This window comes from Pangasianodon hypophthalmus, chromosome 17, assembly GCF_027358585.1.
Source record: "Pangasianodon hypophthalmus isolate fPanHyp1 chromosome 17, fPanHyp1.pri, whole genome shotgun sequence".
Lineage (NCBI taxonomy): Eukaryota > Metazoa > Chordata > Actinopteri > Siluriformes > Pangasiidae > Pangasianodon > Pangasianodon hypophthalmus.
The window spans coordinates 21,559,037-21,573,603 of NC_069726.1; positions in this window are offsets into that span (position 1 = coordinate 21,559,037).

A 14,567-nucleotide genomic window follows, 5' to 3' on the forward strand; every position below is an offset into this window, starting at 1 on the left:
TGACAGCAGCTCTGATAAATCATAGGTTCACCTAAACAAATTCACATAAATGAATTAAAAGCTGCATGCAATTTTTAACATGGTGAAGTTTTCACTGAGGAGATGTTTATGTAGCATTTATGGAAGGAGTCTCCAGTGTTAGTGCTTTGTAACAGTCAGAGATAAAGCTGTAACCTCTGCTACGAGAGTTTAGACTTTGCAGTTTATTAGGAGCATGATAAGCTGCATTATTTGTCTTATTAACTTCAAGAGAAAGAGAAATGTTTGGCTAGTGAGGGAAGAACTGCTTAAAGCTGCTATAACACAAGAGGTAATAAGAACTAACTTTTTATGGACATTTCACAACATTAAATGTAACTATAAAGGTATACAAAGTACACTGTCATTCTTTCATAAATTAAAAATGGCAATTTTTATAAAAGGAATAAAACACTTCAGGAAATGATGATGTTGGAGAATAATCAACTTCAGGGTGGTAACAGCAACATCATGTCATGTCGGGTCACATGACGCAACCCCATCGTTGATTACTTTCCTATAACAGCACAACCCAATACCATTTACGGCCACAGCCCCTGAAAAAAACAGTACTAACTGACTGTACTCAGTGTTTTATCTTGTCTCTGTGTTCCTAATTTTTGTTAAAAAAAAAAAAAAAAAAAAATTCATTATTTCAGCTGACTAGATCATTTCAGCTGAGTAACTTATTTATATAAAAGTTTCTACTCCTTTTAAGAAATAAATCTGTATTTATGTAGCATTTTTTTTTTGTTTAAACTCAACGTGTTTTAAATAGAAAAAAGTGACAAATATTAGATATATACAAAAAGACTTATAATAACGTTGTTTTTAATAACAGAATCTTGAATTTCAAGAAATTCTGATAGACAGATTCCGATATTATGATCATTATAATAAAGTCCAAAAACATGAAATAAATCAAGACCAAAGTTTCTAAAGTAATACAAGAAAAAGTTTTCATGAGAAAAGTCACAGGTTAGAGTCTTCTGGAGAGAGAAATAAATGTCTAAAGACTATATTCTAAAAAAGGGACATTTTCATCAGTAGAATAAAACTAAGACTAATATGAACCCAGCTCCCATCCTTATTATATAACAAGACACAACAATTAAACGTTTTTCCCTTTTCCCTCCATTTCTAACAGTTATCTAACAGCATTTCCTGTCCACGTGTGTACGCCTTGTTAACGGATGTGGCGAGTCATTGGCTGGGACAAGCGTGTGCTAATTGTTGAGGATGTGCGGAGGTGGCTAATCACATTAGCATAATGGAGAATTTTCCGCTGGTTGGGTCCAGTGGAGAAATTGCCACTTTAATAGCAGAGCACAACTGACTGAAGTGTTTTCCTATTTCTTTTAACACATACATTAACTTTCCTGATGTCGCAAAGCAAACGTCTGGGCTGGGTGTTACAGTCCTTCTAGTCCATCTATTCTGAAACTGTAGTTTGCATCTAATAGCAGAATTCTGTAATGAAGATGTTTGCAGGGGCGTGGCTAATGTATGTGGGATGTCATAAAATAAGTTTTTAAATCTGTTTGCGTAAAGCATCGCCTCAGGAGTCCCTGTGATTTCGCCGTTACTATAGAAACCATAACGTATTCGAATGAGTGAAGTAATATAAACCCACGATATGATATAGAAAATGAATCAAGATCTTCTGACCAATCAGATTTGAGAATTCTAGTATAATGTGCTCTGGTATAATGCCAAATAAAAGCCGTCTGAAGTCATCTGGTCAGTCGCTTTTGACAATGAAGATTTTGCAAAAGTCTCTTTTTTCAGTTTTGTACACCTTTCTTGTCTCTTCTACACTTTCCCAAGAAGAGAAAAGAAAAAAAAGTGGGTGCTTAAGTACATCGACTGTATTGCCAGCCCACTGTTCATTTGGGCAATAAATAATAGAGATGCCTTCCTCTTACCGTAAACCCTATTAACTTTGGCATTAAGTGATAATCGTATAAGATGGAAGCCACTCCTGTTTGTTCCTCTCTTCCATCACTCGCTCCACCGTTCGGCGTCTGCCCTGATGCACTTTCTATTCATTATGTTCTCAAAAGTCTAAAAGGCATCCCACTTTAAAATAACCCGATCTTGATGAAGTGCCGCTGTAATGAATTAAAGATGTGCTGCTTGTCTTTACAGGGACAGGTACAGGAACACACACACACACACACACACACACACGCTTGTGAGCTCGACTCACTCAATCCTGGTGCTGAGTTCATCCGATTTTGCCTGTGACTGCCGCTTCCATGAGATTTATCACGCCTAATACGGTTTTAACTGCATTAAATTGTCATGTGTTTTCATTAGAGAACCAAGGTGAGGTTCAGTTCCAATTAAAAGAGCGCTACATGCTGCCTTCCGTTCCACTGTCACTTCATTTCATAATTAATCGACTCCAGCGGGTCTTCAGAGGCCTGAACAGGAGAAGTGGGTTATTACAGATAGTATATAGTTTCAGCCAAGCTTCATCTTGTGTTATTTCAGCTTTGTATGAAACTCATACCCCTTTTGAAGACTGTCTTCAGCTACAAAAAAACTCAAAACTTAATACAGCAGTTCAATTTCTGAAACTAATCAACAACAGAGCTACTGTTACTACTACTATATATTTTATTAAAAAATGATGCTTCATAATTTTTATGTTTATCTATCAGGTATCTAATGGCTATCGTATAACAGATATCTAACGTCTAACGTCCTCGAAAAAGTTAGTTTCCTTGGTCCACTAATTTTTTTTCTCTTTGAAAGTTAATAAGCCTCAGCTTGACATGTTACCAAGAAACTGTAAAGTGTAAATTCCTCTGTCTTGATGCAAGAGGAAAACTTAAATTTACAGCTTTAACTCTGACGTTTACAAAGCTGTGACACTGGAGACTCCTTCCATAACTTAAACATCGCCTTTTAGAAAACTTCACAGATATCAAAAGACTATATGGAGCAAGTGACATTTGAATTTAAATTTTCTCAATTCTATGCAAATTAGGTATGAAATTAGGTATGTAAAGCAACAAATCCAAACAATTAGTCCGAATGTTTCCTCAGAACAAAACTATTGCACGTGGTCCGACATTTTCTTCAGTTCCCCACTTTACTTGCAATTATTTCCATTTCCATTTTGATGTGCAAAAATAAAATAATTAAAAAAAACCTTAATCTTAAAACTTGAAACTCAAGGAAGAAAAAATAAAGAGTGGAAAGAGGAAGAAGAGACTTGATGCCTCTGGTGAGTGTACATAGCTAGTACAGTTAGCTTGCTGTGCTAAGCTGTAGACAACTCTAGTACGAAACTGTGCATGTAGCATGTAAATCAAACAACCAATATCCCGACTGATTAGTGAGTTACTTATTACATATAACTACTGTAGTAATGTTTTAAAGTTGTATATAACTAGTAGTACAAGAGTACAAAGAGTACAAAACTACTAGTGACTTCTGTCTAGTGTGAACATAGGGTAAGGGCCTTGCTTAAGGACAGGGCAGGGGTAGCTTGGTCGAGCTTTGAACCCACAACCAACTGATCAGTAGCTCAATTCCTTAACTATTAAACCACCACTTCCCATTGTGTTAAATTTTCTCAGGTAGAGGAATATTTTATAACCAATTATCGGCCCTATTCATTTCTAAGCTTGTTATTTTCCTCTCACAAACCTGTAATTTGTTACCATGAGCGAGCGCAGCAGCCTATTTGCAGTGCCAGCAAGTGCAATAAATAGACCCAAATATCTGACAGGTTTAATTAAAACAGTTGCCCGCACCGGTGCTGACTCCCGTTTTAACACTTAATGGATGTCTGCGGTCCAGCCTGGCAGAATTATTTCTTCACGCAGCTTAGCCATGATAAGTGACCTCTTAATCAATCCCGAGAAAGCCTGAAGCTTCCTCGTATATTTCACTCCTGTTCTTGCTGATATGTTTGGTTAGTGCTCAGGCTTGCTGGATGTTATAAGGAAGCAGATGGATGAGATGTGTATCCTTGTGTAGGGTCCATAATCAGAGCAACACCTCAGGTGTAAATGAAACACATCAAAAAGCTGAAGTGGTCCAGGATGTTCCAGCTCCAGGGTGCTGTTTTTTTTTTTAAATACACACATCACTGTGGTCATAATGGCGCTCTCTCACACAGAGTGCTGAATTCAGATCTCCTGGATTGAATTAAAATCTAAAATGAGTTATAAAATATTGCGTTCATAATTAGAAGGCAGCTTCTTAAGGTAGTAACACAATCCCACTATATGTGCCTGTATTCAAGTTTAAACACAAAGTGGGCATACTGTAAACCAAAGTGTTTTTTTTTTTTTTTTTTTTAATTTAAACCCTATCACCATGAAATAGCCACACTGTACAGCATGGTGTGTGAATTCTGGCTCTGACAGTTCCTCAACCTCAGCTACATCACCCAAGTTCTTAATTGATCTCAAATAGAGATATGTGCGATTTTTTTCAATCCATAGTTATTTTTGTTTGTATCTGCCTTCAATATTTTCTAACAAGTTTAGTTTCCCAAAATATCAACAAATTAGTAATCTAATCACAACTAAACCGTCACAACCCTGACCAGGCAGTTACTAAGGATGAATATAGGTACGCTACACATTCATGTTAATCAACATGGTTTAATTTGTCCAGAAAGCTTCATATAGGACTTCTAAAAACCTCCCACTAAAGTAGATTTTTGGTTGCATCCTGAACAATCCCAGTCTCACCCTAATCCCCTAAAACAAACAAACAAATAAAAAAAAGCCCTTCTTATGGGTATTTGTGACCATTTAGAACATCTGTGTATTCTGAATAATGTATTCGCATTCAGTAACATTCATGCTGGGTAGGCAGTATTTTGCACATTCTTGTGAGTGAAGGATATAAATTTGGGCATGTACTAATAAGTTTACTAATATTTTCAGAAAAGTACAAAACATTTTATCTAGACACTCATTTCATCAAAGTCTTTTGTTTGTCATTTGCACAGTTGACACATGGAAAACTGTACATATGGTAGCTCCACTGACAAATACTGGACATACTGTATGTTAACATAAAATCTACTAAACAAAATATGTAAATGCAATATCAAGTATATCCAGAGCAAAACAAAGGAATATACTTTCAGGATGAAAAATACACAAGATATACACAGAATATACATAAATATGGGTGGGGAGTAAACGCACAAGGTGCAAAGTGCTTTGCAAAAAGGATGACTGTGCAAATGTGATTGGCTTGGAGGAGTGTTTCTCAATGTCCTACATTTGGGGAAAAACTATTAAGGGTTTCAAGAAACATCAGCTGTAGCCATGGCTACTACAACCAAAAAAGAAAAAAAAACCAGATCTATTTGCAAATGTGTAAAATTTGACATAAACTCTGCTCGTCTACTACTGGGAAATTTCTTTTAGTAAAAGTTGCAAACAAAAACAAGCTAGAGTACAAGCCAACAAGCTAGGAAAAAAAGAGAAGAAAACCAGGAATTATAGAAAAGAAAAAGGAACTGCAAGCCAAAAAATCAGAAAATTTAACTAAGAGCAAAGGCAAATGCGCTGGTATATATACACACACAGGAAATGAGAGCCAGGTGAGATCAGTCAGCAGGTGTATGGGAATGGTGTAATGTCTGGACCGGACTTGGCAGTGGAGAGGAGTGGACTGGAGAGCGATGGCTCCTGGAGTGGTTGAGGTGGAACTGGATGTAACATTGTACTTTAGTCAAGCTTATTTAACCTTTTTCCCCCCTTAGTGTTCAATTGTATTATTATTTTCACTAGATAACAACACTAAATTGTATTTTTCAGACACTAACCCATTTAATCAATACTTCCTGTTTATGTTCAGCTATGTCATCTAAACCTGGTAATGGTATGAGTAAAAACTTCCTGTCTGAGATCAATCCTTAGATACATAAAGCAGTTCTTCCTTGATTTATACATTCTTTTCTTGTTTTATCGTAAATTATTAAATTTGGCATTGAGTATTAGTTGATGTTGTTGCTTACTGACTTAACATCAGTGCAGATTTATTTCTAGTTAAATTTCCAGATTTAAGTCACCATTAGGAGAGAACAATGATGAGCTACCTGACAAATCAGATGTTTGGAGCATAAATGTGAATGGATAATGGTTAAAAGTCACATAGCAAAATGATTAAACAGTCAATTATCACTGTCCGATAAAGTAACATTAGCTAGCATGGACAGTTCTGTCTAGCTAATCTACAAGTGTAGCTACAAGTCTAGCTAGTACTTTAGTCAGCATAGGCTAGCTAATCTGAATTTTCCAAACCTAAAGCTACAATGTGAGTTTTTTTTTCATGAAAATAAAAAAAATAATAATAAAATAATTATTATTCAGGGAATCAGGGAATCAGGGAAAAGAAAGAGTAAAGCATGTAAACAAAGTGAAAGAGTGTGAGAGTGTAAACAAACCATTCAGAAATGATTTTTCTCTTTTTCATTTTTTCCCTTGCTGAACATATAAGGTATTTATTTGTCCTCTAATATCTAGTAAATCATAGTTAGACGATTTATCCTCATTGTGGAATTTGTATCTTTACCCAGTTGTGAAGTCGTTTAGCTAGAGAACTAATATTTTAGTATTTCAAATTCAGCTACAGTACTGTGCAAAAGTCTTAGACACCATATTTTTTTAGTACAAACTTTGTTATAGATTTTTATTTTATGACTTTTACATTATTGATTCAGTACAAAAACATTTTAGATTCCAAACATTAGTTTTCCAGCACAAAATTAAATGTTACAGAAAAATGTCGGTATGTCAGTAAAGAAAGCAGCAGATTACATAAGAGACACTTTTCAGACAAAAAAACATAATGAAGGCTGCTGGGTCTCGCTGCAGAAATAAAAAGCGAGTCGACAGTCAAAGTCCCCGGAAGAAAGTGAAGGATCGTCACACCAAATATTGACTTTGTTTCAATTATTACTGTTTACTGCTCGTTACAGTATTTTTTAAGTGTAGAAACATTTAATTTCATTATTTTTGAAGGCATCTTTTCTCTACAGCATTTCTTTGCATGTGCCTAAGACTTCTGCACAGTTTCTGTATATCAGGCAAAAGCATGGCATTTTCTTGCCTCAGTGTGTACATTCATTTCTCTGTGTGTTAGCTAGAATGCCTAAAGGCTTAGAGCATTAGACAGTACTTTCTGTATTGATTGATAGGCAAGTTGAGACATCCCCTTGTTCTGATTGGCTGGATGTTGGTGGTTCACGTCATTTTTTTGGAGAGCCACAGAGACTGGAGTTTCACCTGTGAGCAGATATGTTATTAAAAATGAGAGACATTATGAAGATCTTCACTAAATATTACAATGTTTTGGTTTAAAAATCACTGACTGCACCTTTAATTCAGACAGGGTTAACATTTAGTGGGCATTTGCAACCAAATAGACTTAATTCAACACTGTAGAAATACAATAACACTCCAGCCAAACACCATGTTTTCAGAACTCTAGAAGCTAATTCAGCAGTAGATTTGTTAATTTGACACTAAGATAATTATCACGCTATAGGTGTTATCTCTGAGGAGTTAGCAGTGAACTCCCTCCGGCACTCAGCACGCCTGTCTCCCGTTTTATTCATTGCATTACAGTCGCTACAAGCTCCACAAAAGAGCTGCCTGAGCCGAGAAAACAGCCGTCTGACTGTCCAGTTTGCATCATCACACTTTTAGGTGTTTGTTATGTGTAAAATGAGTCACGGTGAGACGCCCCCACGGTGCTTATACAGAGCCTGACCTTTCTGAATGAACAACAGAAGCGCTGGCTAAAAAGAGAACGCTGCAGTTAGCGAAAGAGAACAGAATGAAAAACATGCTGGGATATAATTCACCAACACGAGCTCCATAATAATAATAATAATAATAATAATAATATGTAAGAAAATACAAGAGTATTGTAGCATTGCAATATACACAAAAAGATTTATTTTATATTACAATTTGTGTAATTTGTAATTTACACAATTTACAAAATATTTATTAAAATTTATTATCAATATAATAAATTATATACTGTCGCACAACAACAACAACAATAACAAATATTAACTGTTTATATAAAAAGAAATAAATATAAATGCCAAAACAATACTATATACGTATTTATATTATAAACACAAGTATATACTGTATTATATATTATTATAGTGCAACTACTTAATTTCTAATACTTTATTTAAAAATTGCAACAATATTGTCATTAAAATAAAAATATCACAAAATTATAAAGCTAAAATTATTATTATTATTATTATTATTATTATTATTATTATTATTTATTATACATTTTATGCACAATAAAAATGGAGGAAACAATTGCATTAATTTAATCAATTATATAATATTTTTGGTGAAGCAAAAATAGTAAAAGAATTAAAATGAATATGATTCATAAAATAATTTTTATTTGTGAATATAATGAAGGGAAGAATAATCTTATATATTCTGTAAGTTACACTGTGAGAACTTTCTCTCATGACACAGAGGTCAGAGGAGTAACTATGCTGTAATCACAGTCACATTACTGATTTAGCATCCTTTAAAAGACAGAACATACAGAGTAATGAGAGAAAGCTCTCTCTGTGTGCAGGATATTACGCCGTTGTGGCCTTGATTCGGAGCCTTGATGGAGATGAGATGAAAATGAGGACTGATTGGAGTCTCGATCAGATTTAAGCATCACTGGCTTTAACACAATTATACATCCATTCTATTATGTCGAGCTGAGAAGCTTTCTCTTTTCATATCCTGCCTCTGTGATACACAAGGCGTGGCCGTGACATCTGCTAAATACGTTTAGCTGGAAAAGATGGAGAATCAGTGGAGGAGAACACAAACACATATCATTTGTGTGAACAGTGATGTTCCTCAGTTCACATGCTTTTAATAAACAGAAGAGCAGCGTGTGTTTCGATCTGTGTGTGCTTACATCTATTAATTATTTACTTTAAGCGAGACTATTTATTTATTTACTTTTAGCTTACCTAGCAAGCTTTTAGCCAAATGTTATTAAATTTCTTCATTTTACAAGGAGAACGTCAAAAATCTTTCATAGAGAGGAAGAATTAAACAAAAATCAAAAACCCTGCCTCAGCTAGCTAGCTATTCTACGACTCTAATAGTGGAATCAATATTCTGGTATCCGCTGAACAATCCTACAAGTTTATAGACTCTATTTTAACTCAGCTTTACAGTTTTTACCTTTTATGTAACATTTAAAAATTATTTCTAAAAAAAATTATTTTTTTGTGTTATTTGAGCCATATTATTTTTGTCAGAATTTTTGTCGGAATTTAACAACTATTTTAAATCTGTGTTTAAAACATCATCTTCGATCTATTTTTGGTTTATGGATTTTTATCCATTCAAGTAACTAGAAGCCTGGTTACCAAGATGGCCGCTGAATGGACAGAATTTATTAAAATGACTTTGTGCAAGTCTAATAAATAAACAAATACATATTTGAGGGGCTGTAAAACCAAATGCTCATTAGTTATTGTTTGGGGCGTTTCTCAACATGACTGACGTTCTAACTGGAGCACTAACAAGATGTAACATTTGAGACAAAGCCCTCATATAGAGTTATCTTTAAGAGTTCTTCACTTTCAAGTCTGAGAAGGAAGGAAAGTCATGCAGTGCAGGTATTCGGGGAGTTGTGGATGTTTTGTGCCTCTATTTTTCTAAGTTATATATGGAACATGGTTTTGTTTGTATGTTTTAAAGCAGTGACACTTTGCAGCATTTGTACAATCCTTTGCAAATGGGATGGAGCTAAAATCAGATGGAGGAGGTTGCTAGGCAACACTTTTGGCATCGCAGTCGTGAGATTTTTGTTCTTTTTTCTCTTCTCAGTAGGTGATTTGCATTACTCCACTGTTTGGCTCTGGTACAGGCACAGAGATAGCACTTGATCTTTAGGTGTCGAGATTTCCTCATGCTTCCTCATGTAGAAGCCTTAAGAGTAGAGATTAAGTGACATTTTACGGACTGAAAAATCTGATTTAAGTAATCTAATCTTTAAAGCAATAGTATGGCTTTAAAAGAAAAAATAAATCAATTACATTAGTCTATAGAGATAGCTTCTTCATCTCAAACAGCTTTATCGATTTGTTTAGATTTGCTTATGGGGTTTCTGATGCAGTATGACACTGGACCAAAGGCTGTCAACAAGCTAAAAACAGCTGGAGTTTCATCTGGAAGGCAGAATCGCTTTGTTCTATGGTGTAAGGGATATGAAGGAAATTCTCTGCCAGATAGAGAAGCAATCACACTGAAGCACTGAGGGGGAAATATGAAATGCAACACGTACTAGATGCTGTTGCTTTTAATTAGGGACAAAGAGAAAACCTGATACACTGAAAAGCAAAACCTTCACTGCATTGCTCTTACATTGGTTTATCTTTCAGTGAAAAACAATCAGCAGGGGATTGCTTTTTATAATACACAAACTGTATTGCTTTTTATTAATGACATAGAGAAAACGTAATACACTGAAAAGCAAAACCTTCACTGCATTGCTCTTACCCTGCGTTCATACTAGTGAGTGACACTAGTCACTAGTAGTTTGTCTCTTGTGGGCATGGAGCGAGCACAGCTATGGTTGCTCATGTGTGTCTAGAGTTTTTAGTTCCAATGAGAAAGAGTAGTAGCTAAAATGTCTAGCTTACAGCACACAATTTACTACCGAATATGATTTATTTGTCTTTAAAAATGTATTTAACAAGACTTTTACTATTTTAATAAAGTGGAAAAAAGGATAAAAACTGGTTGTTTGATGTGCATTACATGGCAGGCTTCATTTGTTAGCAGATTAGCAATGTGAGCTAACTGTACTAGCTCCATACACACCCCAGAGGCACCAACATATGCCTATATAGCTATAGATCTTATTCTAACTAGAAAAATAAAATTAAATAACACACTAGTCAGTGTGAACATTGCTTGTATGATTTACATGTTACATTCCAGGCTTTTTATTAGCTATTAGCACTGGAAGCTAACTTCCTTCCTTCCAAGCTTTATTTTTCTTTATAATGTCCCTATACACATTTAATGTAGGTATGTATGTGTATATATATGTGTATATATATGTATATATATATATATATATATATATATATATATAAATATATATATATATATATATATATATATATATATATATATTTTTTCCTCACTGCATTGCATTTCACTTTCATCACTGCATTGCACTCGTGCCACACTGAAATGCAATCACTGTCCAATCAAAGCCATAAACCATACCATCAGTGAAGCAGAGAAGGGCCTGAAAGCAATATTTTCAATCTTAAAGCTTCGTATTGGCTCATAATTTCTTCTTTCCTACTGCACTGAGCCCTTACTCATCAAGATTTTCAGAAAATGCATGATAAAAGGGTAAATTTGACTCATAGCAGGACCTGGGAGTTATGCTCATGCCATACCGCAAAACAAAATCTTCATCTCATTTGCTTGATGTCGCTTGATCTCGTCAGTGAAAAACAATCAGCAGGGGATTGCTTTTAAGAATTAAATGCTGATTGCTTTTCTGTCAGGCACAGAATTTTCTACCTAAGTGAGTGATAATTTAGCATGATGCTAAATTGGAAGTTATAAGATTCCCTAAATTATAGCTTCATTAGCCTTATGCTAAATTAAGACTTCTAGGCTTATCATCTATATTTGAAATAAGAGAACATAGTAATGTGGAAATTTCACTTTTGTCCAAAGTATTTCTTTAGTTTCATTCACTCAAAGGACATGCTAATTTTCATTTCTATGCTAGCTTTTTGCACATTTGTTAATTTCCTTCACATCCCATCCTTTCAGTGAATGTAATACAGTTTACTGACTTTTATAGTGTCCTGTCCCTCTGCTGTGTGTTTATTAAACTTTCTTTCCATCGATAGTTTGAATTATTTACTTTACAAACCTCCTTGTGCAGCTTTACAAACCTCCTTGTGCATGGTTGTTTCTCATTGCAGTGTTCTCACTGTTTTATTAATGCATGAAGTCTGTGTGAAATCTGGGAATTTGCCCAGAATTACGCTAACTAACACTGACAGCACTGGTTGAGATTAATGTCATGGAGAGGACGTTGTGTGTGACTTTTTTCCACACTCTCATTAAAGATGTCCGAAACCCGAGCTTAGAAGTTCTGTGTTTTAACAGCAGGGCTGTTAACTGTGTATTGCATCATAGAGTGAAAAAAAAGGATGATGGCTGTGCAGCAAGAATATAGATGCAGAGATACAAAAAAAAAAAAAATTCGAGTGTTTCTTGGGGCTGGAGCTAAATTCTTTCAGGGTCCCACAATCTGCAACATACAGGCTAACTACATCCTCTACCACTGCAACATGCACACGTCTTTTCAAATCTGTTGTTTTATATAGAAATAGATGTTTCATTGTAGCTAGCGAGTTACTTAGATAATGCTTAAAAAGCATTAAGAAACATTGAGACTTGATAAAATATTGTGAAATTTATAAGCTAGCTAAGAAAATGCAATTTCACTATATTGTACATACATAGCTACCATATCCCTGCTATTGTTAACTGCCATAGCTAGCTAACATGGCTGAAGTCTCACTAGATTTACGTAAATAGACATGACGAAAAACTTTTTACAGCATGGCAGAGGAATAAACAGACTTTTTAGCAAAATCTTTAATCACATTTAAAGACAGGATTCCCTTTTTTTGTTTTAGTGGCTCCAAAAAGTTCATTGTGTCAGGGTGTTCAAAAGTTAGCATTGTAGCTCCAGTGCAAAAGCATGACATGTCTTGGCTGCTTGATTACATTTGGGGAAAAAGAAGAATAGAGGAATGTGTAAATTTCATTTTGTCCAAAGTATTCTTTTAATTTTGCATTTGTTTTCTCCATTGCATTTATTCAGAAGACATGCTAGTCTTTTTTTATTTACATGCTAGCTTTCTGCTAAATGTCCTTTTAACGCATTTTGTTGATTTCCTTCAGGTCCCATCTTTCAGCTAGTTTAATGCAGCTTACTGACTTTTATAGTACCTGTCTTCTTTTTCGTATTTATTGAAATTTGTTTTTGTTTTAATTTTGAATTATTCTTTCCTGAAGTGTTTATACACTGAAGTTTAAACAGCCAATCATATTGCATCCTTCAGGATCCTGATACTTGTGGCCAGAAAATTGTATAATGGATATCAGACCCTCTTTCTGAAGGGTTACGTAACATACATGATTTAAACATAGGCTCAAGATCAAGATGCTCAGTCAGAAATGGGCTAAAAAAACTGATAATAAATGTTTTGTACTTTTTACTTCCTTTGTCTGCTGGGAAGTAACTATCTTTAGGCCAGGAATGACAAGCTGTATGCCTAAAAATAATCTAAAATTGAAACTTGACTTGAAATTTACATGACCTATTGCAACCAACGACAAAACAATCCTTAACACACGTGACTTCATTTACACAGGTTATACATCATATATGCATTGTTAAGGATCAAATCTAAACTTGATTGGTTGGATTGGTCCAGTCAGTGGGCGGGGCAAGTGGCTCTGTAAAAACATTAATGCAACATTTAAAAACATTAAGGCTCATCACACCTGTTCAGGCGACACAAAGGCACACAAAAAAGAGCACATACAACGGTAATTCAATTACCGAACCTAATGACCATGTGCAATAACAGCGTGTGTGAAGAGTAAAAGCCAGATCTCTAATGCAAATCCCATTACACCTCCTAATGCTATGTGCTGATAGCATTGTTACATAAGTAGAAACACTAACAGAGAGTGTTTATATGGTTTTTGGGTAAAATTACAAAAAATTTAAAATTACCTGCGGCTTTTTAAAGTGCTGTACAAGTGTGTTAATGGAGGGTGTTTTTTTTTTTTTTGTTAATGGAGGGTGTGTATACACTGGAACACATGTGAAGGTTAAATGAAGTCACTTGGATGCTTTTCCACCTAATTTAAATCCCAAAATGCAATCTACAATAACACAAAAAGCCAAACCACACTGAACTCCAAAACCATAGAGAATATTAGGTACAGATTTAATCAACTCTAACCTAATTTACTTATGCCTGGTGGAATGTCTGGAATTTTCACACAAAATCTCTGTGTCAGGTCAAGTAGAGTTTGCTTATCATGTTGTATGAAGTGGTGCATAGCCTCCTGAAGTGGAATCAGAGAAAAAAAATGATGATGAAATATAAAACACTCACTCATTCTACATAACAACAGGAGCAGCATCGGGATAAGCAAAGTAATAGAAATGCCTACGCACTGTACAGGAAATGGCTGCTATTAATTTGAACCTATACCTAAACATATCCTGTGCATCACATTCCCTTGTCATCACCCTTGTCATCTGAACCATTGTCTTCTGACTACATTTGAACTAAGAGGAGAACATGGAGATGAGCAAATGTTCACTAAATGACTACCAAAACACAGCCAAGGGTGCCAATAGTTTTATCTTTAGTGAAAATATGAGAGGTTTGAGCACAAACTTGACCAGATGATGTTTAAATAAAGCGAGAGCACAAGTAGGAC